A 23438-nucleotide genomic window follows, 5' to 3' on the forward strand; every position below is an offset into this window, starting at 1 on the left:
CTCCATCTCTTTTTTTCTGTTTTCACTGTAGTTTTTGGTAAGTGTTTAAAATAATTAGTAAGTAAATTAATAAACTAGTTGAAGTACTTTAGTTTTAGTAAGAACTAGTTGAATTAATAGAACTAATGTATTTTTAGTAAGAAAATTAATATAACTAGTTGAACTAGTTTATTTTTAGAAAGAACAAGTTTATTTCTATTTATAGTAAGTTTATATTTAGTAAGAACTAGTTGAACATGTCACATTTGTTGTTATTTTTTTAGTTTAAGCAATTATTCCCGCATCAATGTCGATGATGCCTATCTCGCATCCTCGTCGTCGATACCCGTCGTTCGCTAGGGTTTTAATTGTATTAGTGATGTTATATGTATGATACTATTCGAAATGTATTAGTGATAACTTATAGGGTTTTTGTTTTTGTAGAAATCAAGGAGCCCCTCCATCATCCCCGCCGTCGTCCCCGTCACCGACCCCCTCCGACCTCGAGGTGAGACCAGCCAAATCTCCATGTCAATATGAGTCCTATAAGATATGATGTAGATAAAAACATGTATATCTATTTGGTTGCCCAAGTGGCCGATCATGTTCAGGTTACACCTCCGAGTGGCCTATGTTTTGCCGGAGTGTTGATTAATTTCCATTCCGGCAAATTTCAGGCGCTCGATATGTCCTTGAATTTTGGCATAACTTGTGCTAGAATATGTAGGAAATATCGAGTGGCCTGGATTTTCTAGAAAGATAATTAAACGATATTTTGGGTTGACTTTAAGTCTGTCTAGGCCAAAGAATCCCGACTGTTGTCGTGGGGTGTAATGCACTCGGGAACAAGAAAAGACTCGACAGATCGATAGTCAACCCGTGATGAATAATAATGATCTAATTTAGGCTTTTTAGTACATATATTTAATTGTACAAGTTTAATATTTGAATTATGAACATAGGAAATGTCGTACACAGACGACGAAATTCTCCCGGAGGAGTGCGACTGGTGCCACGATGACCGGGGTTTCTGCGACATGCCTCACCTGGACGAAGGTTAGCGCTTCAGCATTAAGCTCGAGGAGGCATTCGATTGTGATACGGTAAGCTACAATGCAAAGTATTTTTTTCATAATTAAGCTCGACTTCTACTACTTCAACATGTAATTTTCGTCTTTTACAATTTGACTAGCTTATCCCATGCCATGCAAGACGCTATGTCTTGGAGAGGATGGGTTTTGAAGATCATGAGAGGAATGAAACAAAGAAAACTAACCTAAGGACCCATCATGGTATGGATTTTGAGGTAAATCTATACAATTCTAAGAGTGTATCCCATTTTGGTTCCCCAGGTTGGGAAGCACTTTGCAAGATGTATGATTTTCAAGATGGTATGTTTGACACCAAGATCTTGGTGATCCTGACATCGACCAAGACAACTTGGACATTTGGGTCCTTGTTGATACGCTTCCAATTCTACCGCTATGTGAGTTTCTCAAACATAGTTATTAACTAATTTACATTGTTCATTTCAAAATAGTTCACAGCTTATTTTCATTGTTCAAACAATGTGCGGAACATGGTAGACAGAACCTACTACACTGATGGTTCTGAGTTAACTTATCAGGAGAAAAATCATCTGGTCGCATTTTGTACTGATCTTGAGAATTACAATGTCTATAATAAAACTCCTCCGCATTATGGTCAATACGTGCCACTAGTGCACGTGTTGAACTACGGTAACATCCATGGAGATGCCATGGTAAGATTTTTTACTATTATGACATCCATGCATATTTTGCATAAATTCTTTTAAAACTTAACTACATTGCTAACTACGAAGTTATTACTATGTTTTTCAACAGAAAATCCCAGATGATTGTGTACCTCATCTGATGTATCAGAATGGTCGCCTTAATGTTTTGAACATACAGCCAGGTCGTCCTACGAATCTCACCTGTCCATACCGAATTTCTAAAACCGGTGAACACATGATAATCAAAGAATGGAAAAAATGTATGGACAGTCGTAAGGAGTTTCTTGGAAGCAACATTGTGTGAAAGGCAAGAATTGGAGACGGGATAATCTCCATTCTCCATAATGGAGAGTCACGGGCTATCTTGTTTTATGCTATTTTACCTAAGATAATACAGTAGGTCCTAAGAGAATGTAGTAGGTCCTATGAGGTACAATATGTTTATGAGAGTTGATGATGACGAGTAGTTGTGATTATTGATACGTCTCCATCGTATCTACTTTTCCAAACAATTTTGCCCTTGTTTTGGACTCGAACTTGCATGATTTGAATGGAACTAACCCGGACTGACGCTGTTTTCAGCAGAATTGCCATGGTGTTATTTTTGTGTAGAAATAAAAGTTCTCGGAATGATCTGAAAATCAACGGAGAATTATTTTGGAATGTATAAAAAATACTAGAAGAAGAATCCACGTCAGGGGGGCCTCCACCTGTCCACGAGGGTGGGGGCGCGCCCCCTGCCTCATGGGCCCCCTGACGCTCCACCGACCTCAACCTTGACTTCATATATTCACTTTAGGGGAGAGAAAAAATCAAAGAGAAGGATTCATCACGTTTTACGATACGGAGCCGCCGCCAAGCCCTAAACTCTCTCGGGAGGGCTGATCTGGAGTCCGTTCGGGGCTCCGGAGAGGGGAATCCATCGCCATCGTCATCATCAACCATCCTCCATCACCAATTTCATGATGCTCATCGCCGTGCGTGAGTAATTCCATCATAGGCTTGCTGGACGGTGATGGGTTGGATGAGATTTATCATGTAATCGAGTTAGTTTTGTTAGGGTTTGATCCCTAGTATCCATTATGTTCTAAGATTGATGTTGCTATGACTTTGCTATTCTTAATGCTTGTCACTAGCCAATGTTTGGATGAATTTGATAACTTTATGGTTAAACAAGAAGACTTCAATGCTTATGTTGGTAGACAATTGAAACATAATGCTTATATGATTGAACACTTGAGTGATTATATGGCTAGTGTTAAGGGTGAACTTAAACTTATTAGTAAACATGCTTCTATGGTTACATCTCAAGTAGAACAAGTACTTAAAGCTCAGAATGATTTCCTCAATGAATTAAATAGTAAGAAAAATAATAATGTTGTTAGAGTTGTGACTAGAGGTGGTAAAATGACTTAGGAACCTTTGTATCATGAAGGCCATCCTAAGAGAATTGAGCAAGATTCTCAGAGAACTAATGTAGATGCACCTAGTCCTTCTAAGAGGAAGAAAAAGAAAAATGATAGGACTTTGCATGCTTCTAGTGAACCTGTTGTTGACACACCTGAGAATCCCAATAATATTTCTATCTCTGAAGCTGAAACACAATCTGGTAATGAACATGAACCTAGTGATAATGTTAATAATGATGATCATGTTGATGCTCAACCTAGCAATGACAATGATGTAGAAATTGAACCTGCTGTTGATCTTGATAACCCACAATCAAAGAATCAATGTTATGATAAGAGAGACTTTGTTGCTAGGAAGCACGGTAAAGAAAGAGAACCATGGGTTCAGAAACCCATGCCTTTTCCTCCTAAACCATCCAAGAAAAAGGATGATGAGGATTTTGAGCGCTTTGCTGAAATGATTAGACCTATCTTTTTGCATATGCGTTTGACTGATATGCTTAAAATGAATCCTTATACTAAGTATATGAAGGATATTGTTACAAATAAGAGAAAGATTCCGGAAGCTGAAATTTCCACCATGCTTGCTAATTAGACTTTTAAGGGTGGAATACCAAAGAAACTTGGAGATCCAGGAGTACCAACTATACCATGCTCCATTAAAAGAAAGGGTCAATTCCATTTCTCCCCCTAACTTGAGCCACCACCTGTGATTTGCCCCTAGTTTTTAGGTATGCTCAAAAATACCCCTCTTCCATCTGTGGCCCTTATAGAAATCCCCCTTCGGGACGTTTCTGTCGGGTCAATCGTCTTTGACCGGTAACTGAGCGTCTATTGGACATTTTGGCCCCTGGTTCTTACATGTGGGCCCGTATCAAAATGTTATCCACTCGCTCACTTTGTTTCTTCTCCCTCACGACCACGCACAGACTGGAGTAAGGTGATTCACCGGCGGCGCACGAACGGCATCGTTTTGGAGCTCAGGCAGTGAGGCCGCGTGGATATGCACCTCACGCATGTCGTCCGCAAGCTCTTCTGTCGCCGTGGAGGTAAGTTATTCTTCTCTGATTTGTGTGCGCCCGCGGATTTATCGTTAGGGTTTGAGCTAAAATTGGGGATTTGCTCTCCCATAGGTCGATGGAGTCGGCATAGTGCAGTTCTCCTCCGAGTTCTACATACCGGATCCGAGTTATTGCGGCCTTGAGAAGCTTTCGAAGCATCGGTGCCCAGGGCACGGGCTCGTTCCCGCTCGTCGTGTCACGTAGGGAGGAGCAAGCACGGGGAGACGTTTTATTGGATGCCCACTTGATGTAATTTGGTAGATTGTATCTGCTTTGCAACAAATTTGTGCCAAGATCACATTTTGACGATATTTTTTACGTTGCAGCTTCCTGATGAATGTGAATGGGCTCTGTGGGTTGACCCTCCTCCTCCAGATCTTGTTGGGCGTGCATTTGAGACACTACATGATGGACTAGAAGCAAGTTGACTCAAAACTCATCGTTTAGAGAAGAGGGTGACACATCTCAGAGAGAAAAAGAAGAAGTTAAAGTTACAGTTGCAGAAGAAGCATGATCAGATGGAAACATGGGCATTTCTGATGATAATTGTTGGCATATGCATTCTATCATATTTGTTTGGTTCAAAGAATGCATATTAGTCAGTGAGAATAAGCTAGTCTGGCATTGAGTAGAAATTAGCTTGATGTTGTGAACTATTTCATGATGCGAGTAGTTCCTGGTTGTGTAACTTTGATGCTATGCATCTTTTGGAAAGACAAAGTAATTGAAAAGCATCAGTTGGATCTTGTGATCTCTATCTGTCTTATTATTTTTGTTTGTACCTCTCCAACCCATATTACTCGTCGATCAAATGGTCCCAACGAAACATGATCGACGTCCATTTGAGCGACAAGTAATACATGCCGGAGGAAGTGATCAACAACATCAATGATCAATGATAATGCATCATTGTGGTCACTCAAGATACTAACAATGTATAATAGGATCAACATCAATGATGAACAATAGCAAGTTATGACCAGGATCAATTCCAAATAATACCAACAAAATTCCAACATCGACAACAAGGTATGACAACAGTAACATGAGACAACATGATCCATTACATAGGTTCACACAGCAACATGAGACAACATGATCCATTACATAGTTCACACAGCAACATCAACTAAATAGTTCAAACAAACAGATGGTTCAAAGCTTCTGCTACATAGTTCAAACATGACTCAAATGACACGATCACACAGTGTTCACAACAAGTTTCCCCTCGTTCTCCTAGTGTTGCATGCAGGATTAGAAGAGAGCCTGGACTTGCTCCTAGTGCTCCTAGCATAAGTTGGCACCTTCTTAGGAGAGGTAGACCTGCTAAGTTGGTTGCTTCCAGTTGCAGAACCACCAGTCGTGAGTGTATCGCCTTTCGACTTCTTGTTTGGTGAAAGAGGGTTGTCACCTCTATCTGCTGGCCTTTTGTAATTTTTCCTTGGGCTGAAAAGTAAGAACACAAGCTTTTATTAGTTAATAATGAAGTAATTTGATAGATAAATCAATTAGTTGTAGTTATAATAGCAGGTTACCTCACAGTAATTCCTGCAGCACTTGCTACAGTTAGTGCATCACTTATAGAAACTTGTGCATCATCTTCAAGATCTGCTTGTGCTTCTGTTTCTTCTACTGCATCATCCTCATTTGTTGTTGCAGGTTCATCTGTATCAGATAGTACATCATTGTGTTCAGGTGCATTGTCAGCACCCTGCTACCTCTTGAGCACTTGCCTTGGTTTTCCCTTGAAGAGGAAAGCATGGTGCAGCAAAGTAGCGTAAGCATTTCCCTCAGTTTTTTAGAACCAAGGTATCAATCCAGTAGGAGGCTACGCGCGAGTCCCTCGCACCTGCACAAAACAAAAAAATCCTCACAACCAACACGATAAGGGGTTGTCAATCCCTACACGGTCAATTACGAGAGTGAGATCTGGTAGATATGATAAGATAATATTTTTGGTATTTTTATGATAAAGATGCAAAGTAAAATAAAAGCAATGAATAACTAAGTATTGGAACATTAATATAATGAAGATAGACCCGGGGGCCATAGGTTTCACTAGTGGCTTCTCTCAAGAGCATAAGTATTTTACGGTGGGTGAACAAATTACTATTGAGCAATTGACAGAATTGAGCATAGTTATGAGAATATCTAGGTATGATCATGTATATAGGCATCACGTCCCAGACAAGTAGACCGACTCCTGACTGCATCTACTACTATTACTCCACACATCGGCCGCTATCCAGCATGCATCTAGCGTATTAAGTTCATAAGAACAGAGTAACGCCTTAAGCAAGATGACATGATGTAGAGGGATAAAATCATGCAATATGATGAAAACCCCATCTTGTTATCCTTGATGGCAACAATACAATACATGCCTTGCTGCCCCTACTGTCACTAGGAAAGGACACCGCAAGATTGAACCCAAAGCTAAGCACTTCTCCCATTGCAAGAAAGATCAATCTAGTAGGCCAAACCAAACTGATAATTCGAAGAGACTTGCAAAGATAACCAATCATACATAAAATAATTCAGAGAAGATTCAAATATTGTTCATAGATAAACTTGATCATAAACCCACAATTCATCGGTCTCAACAAACACACCGCAAAAAGAAGATTACATCGAATAGATCTCCATAAGAGAGGGGAGAACTTTGTATTGAGATCCAAAAAGAGAGAAGAAGCCATCTAGCTAATAACTATGGACCCGTAGGTCTGAGGTAAACTACTCACACTTCATCGGAGAGGCTATGGTGTTGATGTAGAAGCCCTCCGTGATCGATGCCCCCTCCGGCGGAGCTCCGGAACAGGCCTGTAACGCCTGGGTAATTAGGCTACAATAAACTCTCTTATTGATGCCATGTCATCTGTGATTACTGTTGCTAAACTTACTTTAGTTCAAACCGATTCAAAAATCAATTCAGAAAAATGGCAAACAACAAAAGTTTTTGAAAGTGGAAACAAAAATGTTCGGTCAGTGCCAAATATTGCACTCGTAATTATGGTGAAGTAAACACATTTTTAGAAGATGCCTAGATACTTTAAAATGAAATAAAACAGAAAAGAAAATAAATAAAAGAAAGAAATTACAAAAAACAAAAAGGGAAGCCCCCTGGACTAGGCGGCCCAGCTCATAGGCCGGCCGGCCCACCTGGCCCATAGCCATCAGCTGGCCCACCTCGCTCGGTCGCTCCCTCCCCTTCCCTGTTCCCCCGACCAGAGTCGGAACAGGGCGCGTCCCCGCCGCACCCCCTCGCCGGCGACGGGAGAGGATAAGGCCCCCCCCGCCTCCTCGATCCCGCCTCCCACTCGCCCCCACTCTCGCCCTCGGTTCCTGCGCCTCTCCCTTCCCCCTCAGATCCACCGCGCCGCTCCCCCTCGTTCCCCACCGTAACCGAGCGCCGTCATGGCCTCGCCGCCTTAGAACTCGCGGCCACTATGACCTCCAAGCCCCTCCGACGTGTCCGCTCGCTCCGCCTCCCTCGACTACGCCTCCCTGTCAAGACGCGGGACGCCAGGCACCCTCGAACGCTGCCCCAGCCTCGTCTTCTTCCTCGGATCCCCGGCGCGTCTCCGATGAGCGCCGTCGACTCTGCAGCTCCTAAATCCCCCAAGGGCCTTTCGTGTGTGCCGCTCGGTGAGCTCCCCCGCCTCCTGTTCCTCCTCGTGTAGCCCCTCGCGCACCGTAGCATCATCGTCGCTGTTGCCGTGAGCCCATCGCCGCGGTGTACCTCGCCGCCGTGGCCACAGCCGCAGTCACGCTCGCCTGGACTCACCGTTGTACTCCTGGGGTTCCTAGGAGCCCAACGCGCCTGCGCATGCTCCCTCCCGTGCCTCCTAATGCCGTCCCCGTTGAGCGCCTAAATGCGCTACCGCCTGCGCTCGTCGCCGGCGTGCCTCCGGTGACCAAATGGTCACGGGCCAGCGCCCGTTGCGTTCGCCGCCTCGCGTACGACTCACCTGGCCTCTCCTTTCATTCGCTAACATGATGCGTCGTCGTTTCCTCCTGCGCCCGACTTCGGCCTTCCGCCAATGAGCTCGCCGCGCTCGATTCCGGCCACCACTGCCCGCGTAACCACCACCAACCGCCGTGTTGTCGTCTTGCCGTTCTAACGCGCCCGGTCGCGCTCGATTTGGTGCCCCGTGGGCGAAATCCGACGCTCGCCGGTGTTCGGCCGCTGCGCGCGAGCTCGCGGGAGCTACTCCGGCGGATCCGCTGAGCTGGCACCCCGGGGCCCCACCCTGGGTCACTGCCTGTGGGCCTGGGGGCCCCAACTGGCCACGTTGACCGAAGTCAACTACGCTGACGTGGCGGCTACTACCACTAACATGCGGGCCCCATGCCATAAAAAGAATAAAAACAAATAGATAATCTGCTAATTAACTAAATTAATTAATTAAACATTAATATCTCACTGACTACGGGCCCACCTGCTAATTAACCCAAATTAGTTAGACTAAACCCCCTGTTAGTGGCCCGGACAATCACATGTGGGTCCCACTGGACCCACCTATCTGGTTTGACTGGTCAACCGACCAGTTGACCTGCTGACATCACTCTGATGTCATGCCTGCATCATCATTCACTGTTTTGGATAATGTTAGAATTAAATAACTAATTAAAATCAAAAAGTGATTTAAATCTTTAGAAAATCATATCTTTTAATCCGTAACTCGGATGAAAAAACTTTGTACATGAAAGTTGCTTAGAACGACGAGACGAATCCGGATACGCAACCCGTTCATCCGCCACGCATCCCTAGCAAACCAAACACGCAACTTTCCCCCTTCGGTTCATCTATTCGAAAACGTGAAACACCGGGAATACTTTCCCGGATGTTTTCCCCCTTCACCGGTACCACCTCGTACCGTGTTAGGGCACGCCTAGCATCACGCTTTGTCGTGTCATGCATCGTCATGCATTTGTTTGCATTATATTTATTGTTACTTCCCCCTCTTCTCTCGCTAGACATCGAGACCAACGCCGCGGCTACCCAGTACGACTATGGTCTTGACGACCCCTCTCTCTTGCCAGAGCAACCAGGCAAGCCCCCCCCCCCTTGATCACCAGATATCGCCTACTCTCCTCTATACTGCTTGCATTAGAGTAGTGTAGCATGTTACTGCTTTCCGTTAATCCTGTCCTGATGCATAGCCTGTCCTTACTATTACTGTTGTTACCTTTACCTGCAATCCTAATACTTTGTATAGGATGCTAGTTTATCATCAGTGGCCATACATTCTTGTCCGTCTGCCATGCTATACTATCAGGCCGTGATCACTCGGGAGTTGATCATGGGTATATATCTATACATAATATATGATACTTGTGATTAAAGTTGGGTCGGCTCGTAGGAGTACCCGCGAGTGATTCCGATGTTGGGGGCTGAAGGGGAAGGTGGCTCCATCCTGGTAGAGGTGGGCCTGAGTTCCCGAAGGCCCCCGACTGTTACTTTGTGGCGGAGCGACAGGGCAGTTCGAGACCACCTAGGAGAGAGGTGGGCCTGGCCCTGGTCGGTGTTCACGGTTATTTCAAAATAACACGCTTAACAAGATCTTGGTATTTGATCTGAGTCTGGCTACTGGCCTATACGCACTAACCATCTACGCGGGGACAGTTATGGGAACTCAACGTCATGGTATCAGCCGAAGCCTTCGTGACGTCAGCGACTGAGCGGCGCGCGCCGGGTTGGACCGCGTAACGCAACTTCCTTTGTAATGGAGGTTGCTAGGTCTGCTCTCCGGCCGCGTACGCAACGTGCAGGTGTGCAATGGGCGATGGGCCCAGACCCCTGTGCCATAGGATTTAGACCGGTGTGCTGACCTCTCTGTTGTGCCTAGGTAGGGCTGCGGCGTGTTGATCTTCCGAGGCCGGGCATGACCCAGGAAAGTGTGTCCGGCCAAATGGGATCGAGCGTGTTGGGTTATGTGGTGCACCCCTGCAGGGAAGTTAATCTATTCGAATAGACGTGTCCCTCGGTAAAAGGACGACCCAGAGTTGTACCTTGACCTTATGACAACTAGAACCGGATACTTAATAAAACACACCCTTCCAAGTGCCAGATACAACCGGTGATCGCTCTCTCACAGGGCGACGAGGGGAGGATCATCGGTTAGGATTATGCTACACGATGCTACTTGGTGAACTTACCATCTACTCTCTTCTCCTGCTGCAAGATGGAGGTTACCAGAAGCGTAGTCTTCGAAAGGACTAGCTATCCCCCTCTTATTCCGGCATTCTGCAGTTCAGTCCACATATGATACCCTTATTCCATTTGATACCAATGCATACATATGTAGTGTAGGTCCTTGCTTGCGAGTACTCTGGATGAGTACTCACGGTTGCTTTGCTCCCTCTTTTCCCCCTTTCTATACCCGATTGCTGTGACCAGACGTTGGAGCCCAGGAGCCAGACGCCACCGTCACCGACGACTACTACTACACTGGAGGTGCCTATTACTACATGCAGCCCGCTGACGGCGACCAGGAGTAGTTTAGGAGGATCCTAGGCAGGAGGCCTGCGCCTCTTTCGATCTGTATCCCAGTTTGTGCTAGCCTTCTTAAGGCAAACTTGTTTAACTTATGTCTGTAATCAGATATTGTTGCTTCCACTGACTTGTCTATGATCGAGCTCTTGTATTCGAGCCCTCGAGGCCCCTGGCTTGTAATATGATGCTTGTATGACTTATTTTATTTGTAGAGTTGTGTTGTGATATCTTCCCGTGAGTCCCTGATCTTGATCGTACACATTTTCGTGTATGATTAGTGTACGATTGAATCGGGGGCGTCACAAGTTGGTATCAGAGCCGACTGCCTGTAGGAATCCCCCTTCCACACTCCTTGGCCGAAGTTGAGTCTAGACATTACAAAAACTTTTACTAACATGGTTGTGTGCCTTACGGGCCCACGTCGCCATCTAGGTGGTATTAGGATCTTTTACTCCTCGATCCTTACTCCGGGACTTTGAACTCTCTTCTACTCGGGTTAAACGATTTTACTAACTTTAACATTAGGATCCCGTGACCACGTTCACCCCAAAGTTGGATAAGCCCTAGTTATTCTTTAGAGTAGTATTTGAACATTATCCACATTGTCATTTGACTCCTTGAAAACATCTTTGTTTTCAGATGGAACCCACGAGGCAGGTCGTGCGCCACACGACGGCCATTGGTGCCTCAGGATCACCTGCTGTGTTGGTTGAGATGATGACCTATCTGGGTTATCGCTGGCACCCTGAGTACACCGTCTATGAGGAGTATCAGGACTTCAACCAGGAGCAGTACCGTGCCATCATCCACCTCTACTCTCGGGAGTATGACTCCACTACCGTGCTGCACACTGCTCATGGTGTTGGAGTGACTATCGATATGGCGGTCCACAATGCTGCTTATGCTGTTCTGACACGTCTTCGTGGAGAGTATCAGGAGTTGGACACCTCCCCCTTTAGGCACATTGCTATCGCATCCAATGTTGGTGCGGAGGGATACTACACTGCTGCCTACTCCACTGTCACCCGAGAGCCCTTCTACCATCAGAACCTGGTTCTGCATGCTGATGGGCTGGATAGAGCTAACCGAGCTCTTCGCCACGAGTTGTACACCACTCGTCAGCACCTTTATCGTGCTCTGACGATGTTACACCCCTTTGTCGGATCCAGAGAGCTGCCGCGTTCTGCGAGCTACCCAGCCAGGACCGTGATGCCCCAGGGCGTCGGCTGGCCAGATGTGGGAGGCTACTCTCCCGCGCTTGGTCCTCTCTTGCCACCTGCGCATCGGGTTCCGCACCAGAGTATCCGCGGACCCCAGGCTACTCGCGTGGAGGTCTTCCCTTCGCGTCACTACAAGCTGTCGGGCTACACCTACCTCCGCAGTACCGCGTGGGACTGATGTAGACTTGCTTGTTAGTGTTAGATGCATTCACCACGAGCCTGCGTGCCGCCTATGATGATCTTAGTCTGTGTACTGAACTCTATGTACTGAACTCTATGCATGATCACTTTTGTAAGATGTGCCAACTACTATGTAGTATCTATCGTGTTCCTTTCATTATGCATGTTTCATCATGAATGATTCTTGTCTTGCAAATTTCTCAATGCTGAACTACCCCTGTTATATATTAGCAGGATGGTTAGACCAGGTGGTCGTGGTTGTGGTGGCAACGCCCCACCACCGCCTGAGTACATGGCTGGGATGATGCAACAATTTGAGCTGAATCGTCAGTTCATGGAGAATATTATGGCTCAGTTTCCTCGCCCCAATATGAACCAGCCACCAACCCAAGTGACTCTGCAGGATTTCATGCGCCTCAACCCAACCGTGTACCGCAGCTCAACTCAGCCTCTGGATGCTGATGACTGGCTCCGTGACATCACCTATGAGATGGAGTCTACTGATGTAGCCCCTGCAAGCTACGTCACCTTTGCTTTTTCTTCCTGAAAGGACCCGCCGCTCAATGGTGGGACAGCCACAGGTGTACTCTACCAGTTGGAACAATCATCACCTGGCCAGACTTCCAAGTTGCCTTCCGTGCTCGCTTCATTCCTCAGGGAGTCATGGACTGTAAGAAGCGCGAGTTCCGCAGCCTCACCCAAGGCAACAAAACTGTGGAAGCTTATCAGCGGGAGTTTCTGGACTTGTCCCGCTATGCTGAAGAAGACATTGCAACTGATGCACGCAGACAGGAGAAGTTCCGTGATGGCCTTCAAGCTGACATCAAGCTCGCACTTCTAGTGCATGACTTTGCTGATTTCGCCACCCTGGTGAACAAGGCCATCAATGTCGAAATTGGTCTGCAGGAATACCAGAGCTCTCACAGGCGCAACCATGACACGGGCTCATCTTCGGGCCCGTCCTCGCAGAAGCGTAAGATATGGCTTCCCAACAGCATGTACCAGCCAACTGCACCTGCCCCAAGGCAGTCCTATGCTGCACCTCGTCTGCCTGCTCCACCAACTAGGCAGCCAAGGCTTCCAGCTCCACCACCCCAAGCTCCTGTTCCCACTCCCAATAATGGTCTGTGCTACAAGTGTGGTCAACCTGGTCACCTTGCCAGGAACTGCTATCAGAATCAGAACCAGAATCAACTGGCCCTCCCCACAGCTGGCCGTGGAAGCAACCAGCCTCGCAACAACAATGCCAAGTCTTATGGTCGTGTTCATGCCAACCACGTTGATCTCAATGAAGTTCTAGACCAGCCTGCTACCGTGATGGGTACACTCCTCGTAAACTCAGTACCTGCATCTGTTTTATTCGATTCAGGAGCATCGCATTCATTCATGTCAGAAGATTTTGCATACAAGCATGACGTTAAATGTGAGGAGATGAACACTTCGGTATTGGTAAAAAACCCCGTGGGACAATGTCAAACCTCACTGGTTGGCATCGATGTCCCCGTGGAAATCGAAGGGCTGGAATTCTATGCCTCTCCCATTATCCTGAAGTCGTCTAACATCGACCTCATTCTGGGAATGGATTGGTTGAAAGTGCATACTGCTTCTATAGTTTGCGCCACTAAGGTCGTCCATCTGCTACACCCTTCTGATGAAATAATAGCTTACCAAGCTCATCTAGTTCAGAACGCCGAGGCACGGCTTTATGCCTTGAATGCGTTGAACGCTGCACCACTCGAGGGCATTGAAAACATTCCCGTCGTTCGTGAATTCCAAGACGTCTTCCCAGAAGAACTTCCAGGGATTCCCCCTGCTAGAGCTGTCGAATTCATCATCGACTTGAAACCCGGCACCACCCCTATAGCTAAACGACCCTACAAGATGCCGCCGCATGAACTCATTGAGCTTAAGGAGGAAATCGACAAATCTCTTGTCAAAGGTTTCATTCGCCCAAGTTGCTCTCCTTGGGGAGCACCTTCTCTCTTTGTTAAGAAGAAGGATGGGACAAACCGATTAGTCCAAGACTACCGTCCTATAAACCAAGCTACCATTCAGAATAAATATCCTCTTCCTCGGATCAATGATCTTTATGATCAACTGGCTGGCTCATCAGTGTTCTCCAAACTCGACTTGAGGTTGGGTTACCACCAGATCCGTGTTCGTGAAGAGGACATCCCAAAAACCGCCTTCGTGACTCGGTATGGATCATACGAGTACACCGTCATGTCATTCGGCTTAACGAATGCTCCCGCCACCTTCTCTCGTCTGATGAACTATATATTCATGGATTACCTCGACAAGTTCGTCGTGGTTTATCTGGATGATATCCTTGTATTTTCCAAGAACAAGGAAGAACATGCTGAACATCTTCGTCTTGTGCTGGAAAAGCTTCGAGAGCATCAACTGTATGCTAAGTATTCCAAGTGTGAATTCTGGCTCCCCGAAGTAACCTATCTTGGGCATGTCATCTCCAAGGATGGTATTGCCGTCAACCCTGAACGAGTTCAGGCTATTCTCGATTGGACTCCTCCGAAGAATGTCAAGCAAGTCCGAAGTTTTCTCGGTCTCGCCAGCTATTGCCGTCGATTCGTCGAGAACTTCTCCAAGATTGCCAGGCCTCTGACTAATCTGTTGCATAAGGGTGTCAAGTTCGAATGGACAGACAAGTGTCAGGAAAGTTTCCAGGCGCTCAAAGACAAGTTGACTTCTGCCCCAGTGCTTGCTCCACCTGATACTAAGAAGGACTTCGTCATTTACTGCGACGCTTCCCGTCAAGGATTAGGCTGTGTCCTAATGCAAGAGCGCAGAGTGATTGCTTATGCCTCTCGTCAACTGCGCCCTCATGAAGAAAACTACCCAGTTCACGACCTCGAGCTTGCTGCTGTCATTCATGCACTGAAGCAGTGGCGACATTACCTTCTCGGTAATCGTTGCGAGATCTTCACCGACCACCAAAGTCTGAAGTATCTGTTTACTCAGCCAGATCTGAACCTCCGTCAGCAGAGATGGATGGAGACTGTTGCAGACTTTGACGTGGGTATATCCTATACCCCCGGCAAGGCTAATGTAATGGCTGATGCCTTGAGCCGCAAGTCTTACTGCAACCACCTCCAGGTTCACAAAGTTCAGCCCTCGCTTGTCGAAGAATTTAGAAAGCTGAACCTTCATATTGTTCCTCCTGGAGCACTCGCTCCCCCTCCCCCAGAGTTTCAGAAGATGAATCTTCGTGTTGTTACTAAGGGTTCTCTAAATACCCTGGCTGTCGTACCAGATCTCGTAGCTGGTATAAAGACTATTCAAGGTTATGACTCTGAAGTCCATAAGATTAAACGCCATCTAGCAGAAGGAAAGCCCTCATTCTTCACTATCGCCGATGATGGCGCCTTGTACTTCAAAGGCCGCCTAGTGGTACCATGTTCGAGGAAAAACCTGGATCAGACTAAAAGGGTTATGAAAGAAGCTCATGATACGCCTTTGTCTATTCATCCTGGTAGTACAAAGATGTACCAGGACATCCGTCAAAGATTCTGGTGGTCTAATATGAAGCAGGACATTGCTCGTTATGTTGCTGAGTGTGACGTTTGCCGCCGTATCAAAGCAGAGCATCAAAGGCCTGCTGGAACTCTGCAACCTATCTCTATTCCTGAATGGAAATGGGACCATGTTGAAATGGACTTCGTCACTGGATTTCCCAAATCGCAGAAAGGTAATGATGCTATTCTTGTCGTCATTGACCGGCTTTCTAAAGTTGCACATTTTCTGGCGGTCAAAGAGACAATCACTGCTAGTCAGCTTGCTACTCTCTACATGTCCAGAATTGTTTCACTTCACGGTATTCCACTGGTTATCAGTTCAGACCGTGGCAGCTTATTCACTTCAAGATTTTGGGCAAGTTTCCAAGAAGCTATGGGAACTCATCTGTCGTTCAGTACGCGTTTCATCCTCAGTCGCAAGGACAGGTTGAACGTGTCAACCAAGTTCTCGAAGACATGCTTCGAGCTTGTGTAATTTCCTTCGGCAAGAAATGGGAGGAATCTCTTCCATATGCCGAGTTCTCTTATAATAATAGCTATCAAGCTAGTCTGAAGATGTCCCCCTTCGAAGTGCTATATGGACGAAAGTGTCGAACCCCTCTGAACTGGTCAGAAACTGGGGAACGTCCACTCTTCGGTCCGGATATTATCCAACAGGCCGAAGAACAAGTTCGCATTATTCGCGAGAATCTCAAGACTGCTCAGTCACGTCAGAAAGTCAGTATGACCGTCATCACAAAGACATGGTCTATCAACCTGGCGAAAAGGCTTATCTTCGAGTTACACCAATGAAGGGTGCTCACCGCTTCGGGATCAAGGGCAAGCTAGCTCCTCGCTATATCGGTCCCTTCACTATTCTCGAAAGGCGTGGAAAAGTGGCATATCAACTGGAGCTTCCGCCGAACCTTTCTCAGGTTCACGATGTGTTCCATGTGTCACAACTCCGCCGTTGCTTCAAGGATCCAATCCGAGCAGTGGATCATGAAGTGCTCGAATTGCAACAGGACCTCTCCTATAAAGAGCATCCGGTCCGCATTCTCGACCAAGCTGAACGCCGCACACGTCAGAAGGCGATCAAGTTCCTCAAAGTCTAGTGGTCGAATCACTCTAAAGACAAAGCCACTTGGGAACGCGAGGACCGCCTGCGTGATGAATACCCCGCACTGTTTCCTTCTACCTCCTAAATCTCGGGACGAGATTTCTTGTAGTGGAGGAGATTTGTTAACGCCCGGGTAATTAGGCTACAGTAAACTCTCTTATTGATGCCATGTCATATGTGATTACTGTTGCTAAACTTTCATTAGTTCAAACCGATTCAAAAATCAATTCAGAAAAATGGCAAACAACAAAAGTTTTTGAAAGTTGAAACAAAAATGTTCGGTCAGTGCCAAATATTGCACTGGTAATTATGGTGAAGTAAACACATTCTTAGAAGATGCCTAGATACTTTAAAATGAAATAAAACAGAAAAGAAAATAAATAAAAGAAAGAAATTACAAAAAACGAAAAAGGGAAGCCCCCCGGACCAGGCGGCCCATCTCACAGGCTGGCCGGCCCACCTGGCCCATAGCCATCAGCTGGCCCACCTCGCTCGGTCGCTCCCTCCCCTTCCCTGTTCCCCCGACTAGAGTCGGAATAGGGCACGTCCCCGCCGCACCCCCTCGCCGGCGACGGGAGAGGATAAGCCCCCCCCCCCGCCCGCCTCCCACTCGCCCCCACTCTCGCCCTCGGTTCCTGCGCCTCTCCCTTCCCCCTCAGATCCACCGCGCCGCTACCCCTCGTTCCCCACCGTAACCGAGCATCGCCATGGCCTCGCCGCCGTAGAACTCATGGCCAACGCGACCTCCAAGCCCCTCCGACGTGTCCGCTCGCTCCGCCTCCCTCGACTACGCCTCCCCGTCAAGACGCAGGACGTTGGGCACCCTCGAACGCTGCCCGAGCCTCGTCTTCTTCCTCGGATCCCCGGCGCGTCTCCGACGAGCGCCGTCGACTCTGCAGCTCCTAAATCCCCCAAGGGCCTTTCATGTGTGCCGCTCGGTGAGCTCCCCCGCCTCCTGTTCCTCCTCGTGTAGCCCCTCGTGCACCGTAGCATCATCGTCGCCGTTGCCGTGAGCCCGTCACCGCGGTGTACCTCGCCACCGTGGCCACAGCCGCCGTCACGCTCGCCCGGACTCACCGTTGTACTCCTGGGCTTCCTAGGAGCCCAACGCGCCTGCACACGCTCCCTCCCGTGCCTCCTAACGTCGTCCCTGTTGAGCGCCCGAACGCGCTGCCACCTGCGCTCGTCGCCGGCGTGCCTCCGGTGACCAAATGATCACGGGCCAACGCCCGTTGCGTTCGCCGCCTCGCGTACGACTCGCCTGGCCTCTCCTTTCATTCGCTAACATGATGCGTCGTTGTTTCCTCCCGCGCCCGACTCCGGCCTTCTGCCGATGAGCTCGCCGCACTTGGTTCCTGCCACCACTGCCCACGTAACCACCACCAACCGCCGTGTTGTCGTCTTACCATTCTAACGCGCCCGGTCGCGCTCGATTTGGTGCCCCGTGGGCGAAATCCGACGCTCGCCAGTGTTCGGCCGCTGCGCGCGAGCTCGTCGGAGCTACTCCGGTGGCTCCGCTGAGCTGGCACCCCGGGGCCCCACCCTGGGTCACTCCCTGTGGGCCTGGGAGCCCCAACTGGCCACGTTGACCAAAGTCAACTATGCTGACGTAGCAGCTACTGCCACTGACATGCGGGCCCCATGCCATAAAAAGAATAAAAACAAATAGATAAACTGCTAATTAACTAAATTAATTAATTAAACACTAATATCTCACTGACTACGGGCCCCACCTGCTAATTAACCCAAATTAGTTAGACTAAACCCCCTGTTAGTGGCCCAGACAATGACATGTGGGTCCCACTGGACCCACCTGTCTGGTTTGACTGGTCAACCGACCAGTTGACCTGCTGACATCACTCTGATGTCATGCATGTGTCATCATTCACTGTTTTGGATAATATTAGAATTAAATAACTAATTAAAATCAGAAAATGATTTAAATCTTTAGAAAATCATATCTATTAATCCGTAACTCGGATGAAAAAACTTTGTACATGAAAGTTGCTCAGAACGACGATACGAATCCGGATATGCAACCCGTTCGTCCGCCATGCATCCCTAGCATACGAACACGCAACTTTCCCCCTCCGGTTCATCTGTCCGAAAACGCGAAACACCGGGAATACTTTCCCGGATGTTTCCCCCTTCACCGGTACCACCTCGTACCGCGTTAGGGCACACCTAGCATCACGCTTTGTCATGTCATGCATCATCATGCATTTGTATGCATTATATTTATTGTTTCTTCCCCCTCTTCTCTCGCTAGACATCGAGACCGACGCCGCTGCTACCCAGTACGACTACGGTGTTGACGACCCCTCTCTCTTGCCAGAGCAACCAGGCAAGCCCCCCCTTGATCACCAGATATCGCCTACTCTTCTCTCTACTGCTTGCATTAGAGTAGTGTAGCATGTTACTGCTTTCCGTTAATCCTATTCTGATGCATAGCCTGTCATTGTTGCTACACTGTTGATACCTTACCTGCAATCCTAAATGCTTAGTATAGGATGCTAGTTTATCATTAGTGGCCATACATTCTTGTCCGTCTGCCATGCTATACTATCGAGCAGTGATCACTCGGGAGTTGATCACGGGTATATATCTATACATAATATATGATACTTGTGGTGATTAAAGTCGGGTCGGCTCGTAGGAGTACCCGCGAGTGATTCCGATGTTGGGGGCTGAAGGGGGAGGTGGCTCCATCCCGGTAGAGGTGGGCCTGAGTTCCCGAAGGCCCCCGACTGTTACTTTGTGGCGGAGCGACAGGGCAGGTCGAGACTACCTAGGAGAGAGGTGGGCCTGGCCCTGGTCGGTGTTCGCGGTTATTTCAAAATAACACGCTTAACAAGATCTTGGTATTTGATCTGAGTCTGGCTACTGGCCTATACGCACTAACCATCTACGCAGGGACAGTTATGGGCACTCGACGTCGTGGTATCAGCCGAAGACATCGTGATGTCGGCGACTGAGCGGCGCACGCCGGGTTGGACCACGTAACGTAACTTCCTTTGTAATGGAGGTTGCTAGGTCTGCTCTCCGGCCGCGTACGCAATGGGCATGTGTGCAATGGGCGATGGGCCCAGACCCCTGCGCCATAGGATTTAGACCGGCGTGCTGACCTCTCTGTTGTGCCTAGGTAGGGCTGCGACGTGTTGATCTTCTGAGGCCGGGCATGACCCAGGAAAGTGTGTCCGGCCAAATGGGATCGAGCGTGTTGGGTTATGTGGTGCACCCCTGCAGGGAAGTTAATCTATTCGAATAGCCGTGATCTTCGGTAACAGGACGACTTGGAGTTGTACCTTGACCTTATGACAACTAGAACCGGATACTTAATAAAACACACCCTTCCAAGTGCCAGATACAACCGGTGATCGCTCTCTCACAGGGCGACGAGGGGAGGATCATCGGTTAGGATTATGCTACACGATGCTACTTGGTGAACTTACCATCTACTCTCTTCTCCTGCTGCAAGATGGAGGTTACCAGAAGCGTAGTCTTCGAAAGGACTAGCTATCCCCCTCTTATTCCGGCATTTTGCAATTCAGTCCACATATGATACTCTTATTCCATTTGATACCAATGCATACATATGTAGTGTAGGTCCTTGCTTGCGAGTACTTTGGATGAGTACTCACGGTTGCTTTGCTCCCTCTTTTCCCCCTTTCTATACCCGATTGCTGCGACCAGACGTTGGAGCCTAGGAGCCAGACGCCACCATCGTCGACGACTACTACTACACTGGAGGTGCCTACTACTACGTGCAGCCCGCTGACGGCAACCAGGAGTAGTTTAGGAGGATCCCAGGTAGGAGGTTTGTGCCTCTTTTGATCTGTATCCCAGTTTGTGCTAGCCTTCTTAAGGCAAACTTGTTTAACTTATGTCTATACTCAGATATTGTTGCTTCCGCTGACTCGCCTATGATCGAGCTCTTGTAGTCGAGCCCTCGAGGCCCCTGGCTTGTAATATGATGCTTGTATGACTTATTTTATTTGTAGAGTTGTGTTGTGATATATTCTCGTGAGTCGCTGATCTTGATCGTACACATTTGCGTGTATGATTAGTGTACAATTGAGTCGGGGGCGTCACAAGGCCCCAAGATGGGATCTCATGGATACAGAAAGTTACGGTGGTGGAATTAGGATTTTGTCTCCTGTTCTGGTCGTTTGGGGGTACGTAGGTATATATAGGAGGAAGAAGTACGTCGGTGGAGCAACAGGGGGCCACGAGGGTGGAGGGCGTGCCTGGGGGGGTAGGCGCGCCCCCCCTACCTTGTGGCTTCCCTGTTGGTTGCTTGATGCAGGGTCCAAGTCTCCTGGATCATGTTCGGTGAGAAAATCATGTTCCTGAAGGTTTCATTACATTTGGACTCCATTTGATATTCCTTTTCTTTGAAACCCTAAAATAGGCAAAAACATCAATTCTGGGCTAGGCCTCCGGTTAATAGGTTAGTCCCAAAAATAATATAAAAGTGGAAAATAAAGCCCAATAATGTCCAAAATAGTAGATAATATAGCATGGAGCAATCAAAAATTATAGATACGTTGGAGACGTATCAAGCATCCCCAAGCTTAATTCCTGCTCGTCCTCGAGTAGGTAAATGATAAAAACAGAATTTTTGATGTGGAATGCTACTTGGCATAATTTCAATGTAATTCTTCTTAATTGTGGCATGAATATTCAGATCCGAAAGATTCAAGATAAAATTTAATATTGACATAGAAATAATAATACTTCAAGCATACTAACTAAGCAATTATATCTTCTCAAAATAACATGGCCAAAGAAAGTTCATCCCTACAAAATCATATAGTTTAGTCATGCTCCATTTTCGTCGCATAAGAATACTCTCATCATGCACAACCCCGATGACAAGCCAAGCAATTGTTTCATAATTTAGTAATCTCAAACTTTATAAACCTTCACACAATACATGAGCGTGAGCCATGGATATAGCACTATGGGTGGAATAGAATATAATGATAGGGGTTATGTGGAGAAGACAAAAAAAGAGAAAGTCTCACATCAACGAGGCTAATCAATGGGCTATGGTGTGACGCCCTGATAATTAAGCTACAGTAATTCCCTGCTAATGATGCAACGTCATCATGATTACTGTTGTTAAACTCTCGTTAGTTTGAACCTGGTCCAAATTCAAAGTGTGGCAAATAATCGATGGATATTTGTCATGTTGGAACAAACCTCTTTTGGATTCCGAAGGTGCCCCTGGAAATTATTTAGTGGTCCAGCATATTTTGAAATTGACCTTTTCAATTTCTAAAAATGGTTAGACAACTCTTTTTGACCCAATACTTTTTGTTCCATCTCAATTTATTGTGTTAGAATTATGTGTCGCATTTCACTCAAAACAAAACTCTTTTGGTACAAAAAGAAAATACAAACATAGGCAAAAAAAAGGAGTTAGACAAAAGAAAAGGGAAAACCCGATCAGCAAAAGAAAACAAAACCCCTCCCCACTAATTCCCTTGGGCCTTGGCCACTGGACAGGCCCAGCCCACTGCCAGGTCGTTCCCCTTCCTCTGTTCATCGGGAGCTCGTGGACAGAGGGCGGCCGAACACGGCGCCGATGGCCACGGGGCGGCCATCCACTCCTCTTGGTGCCCTACAAGGTTGCTCCCTCCCCCCCTGCGAAACCCTAGCCCACCGTTTTCCCCTCACTCGTCTCTCTCCCTCTTAATTTCGTCCATGCCCGGGCGCAACCATAGTCGCGCCGCCATCGTTGTCGTGGTCGACGTCCACCATGAGCCGCAACGAGAAGACCAAGAGGTGGGCACCAGCGTCCTCGACACCTGAGTAGAAGGAGCTGTACTGCGGAGTTCCGAGCCTCGCCATCGACCTGTCTTTGTCACCACGATCGTCGTCGCCGATTTAGTCGATCCGCTCGACCTCGTGCTTCCCCGGCTTCCCCGAGACCACTACGAGAACCAATGTGAGCATCCGGTCCTCCCCGACCCCCTCTTCCTCCTCCCCATGCCCCTTAGGCACCGATTCGTCGAGCTCCGCCCGTTGACCACCGTCGCGTATAGGCCTCTGGCCGACTCGCCTCTGACTGCGCCCCAGCGTGCGTCCGCATGCCTGCAGCCGCGCTCGCTGCAGCACCGCTATGCCCCGCGCTCGCCTCGCTCGTTACCGCCGGACCATGCCTGCTTCAGCCTGCCGCTGATCGCGTCGTAGTTGCCCCGCGCCCTACCCTCGCTCTCCCCTGCTCGCGTGCTGCTTGCCGCGGTGGCTGCACTCGCCGCTGCTTCTCCTCCCCCCCCCCGCCTGCTCCCAGTGAGCTGGCGCCCAGGGCCGCGGGCGCTTCCAGCGCGCCCCTGCCGGAGGCCGCCGCCGCTGGTGGTTGTGGCCGAGGCCGCCGGCACACTCCGGCGCCCGTGCGTGCCCGGCCGGCCCCTGTTTAGCTTAGGGACAAACCCCCCTCTGATTAGGCTACCCCCTGCTAATTACATACTAACTAGTGGGCCCCTTAGATAAAATAGCTCACCAAATCCCACTGTTGAAGTGTACAACCAATGACATGTGGGTCCCCCTTATTTTAGATTAAATGAAAATCATTTCATAAGTCATTAGGACACTTACATGTGGGACCCCCCTGTACTATTCATCTGTTGAACGGTCAATGTTGACTGGGTCAACTGGGCCCTCTGGACCCATTTGCCATCCATTGTGGCTAGCCAACAG

This window comes from Triticum aestivum, chromosome 5A (assembly GCF_018294505.1).
Source record: "Triticum aestivum cultivar Chinese Spring chromosome 5A, IWGSC CS RefSeq v2.1, whole genome shotgun sequence".
NCBI lineage: Eukaryota > Viridiplantae > Streptophyta > Magnoliopsida > Poales > Poaceae > Triticum > Triticum aestivum.